This window comes from Chaetura pelagica, unplaced genomic scaffold (assembly GCF_000747805.2).
Source record: "Chaetura pelagica isolate M959 unplaced genomic scaffold, ChaPel_1.0 scaffold2290, whole genome shotgun sequence".
In the NCBI taxonomy this organism is placed as follows: Eukaryota; Metazoa; Chordata; class Aves; order Apodiformes; family Apodidae; genus Chaetura; species Chaetura pelagica.
Window position 1 is genome coordinate 10881 of NW_009951786.1, and position 872 is coordinate 11752.

Consider the following 872-nt stretch of genomic DNA (forward strand, 5'->3'; position numbering starts at 1 on the left):
CAGGTGTCACCTGCCTTGGCTTCAGCAAGGCTTCTGGCACCGTCCCCCAGAACTTCCTCATGGGGGAAACTGAGGCAGCGTGGGCTTGGTGGGTAGGCAGGGAGGTGGGTGGAGAACTGGTGTGGGACAGAGCTCAGAGGGTTGTGGTCAGTGGAGCAGGGTGGAGTTGGGGCCTGTAACCACTGGTGTCCCCCAGGGGTCAGTACTTGGTCTGGTCTGGCTCAAACAGTTCATCAGTGACCTGGACAAGGGGACAGGGTGTGACCTCAGCACTGGTGACACCAAACTGGGAGGGATGGTGACACTGCAGAGGGCTCTGCTGCCATCCAGTGTGACCTGGGCAGACAGGAGCCTGATGAGATTCAACAAGGGCAAGTGGTCAACAAGGGCAAGTGGAGGGGCTGCACCAGGCACCAGTCCAGGCCAGGCACCAGTCCAGGATAGGGGTGGACCTGCTGGGAAGCAGCTCTGAGGAAGAGAATCTGGGAGTCCTCCTGGGAGACAGTAAATGGTCCATGAGCCAGGAATGTGCCCTGGTGGCCAAGAGGGCAAATGGAATCCTGGGGTGCATGAGGAAGAGTGTGGCCAGTAGGTTGAGAGAGGTCATTGTTCCTCTCTACTCTGCCCTGGTGAGGCCACAGCTGGAGAACTGGGACCAGTTCTGGGCTCCCCAGTTCATGGAGGACAAGGAACTACTGGAGAAAGTCCAGCACAGGGCAACAAGGATGGTGAAGGGACTGGAGCATCTGCCTGGGAGGAAAGGCTGGGGGAGCTGGGGCTGCTCAGGTGGAGAGGAGGAGCCTGAGGGGGGGTCTCCTCAAGGCTGAGCAGGATCTGCAGGGGGTCAGCAGGGGGGGATCAGTCTCTTACCA

At 59.6% G+C, this 872-nt stretch overlaps 1 protein-coding gene across 1 annotated transcript in view; it reads left to right on the forward strand.

Annotated features, from left to right (window-relative positions):
* Positions 1-872, forward strand: part of RNF121 (ring finger protein 121) — a gene marked incomplete at its 5' end in the record, with an annotated part of 10551 nt that overhangs the window by 6677 nt on the left and 3002 nt on the right. The window lies entirely within an intron of this gene.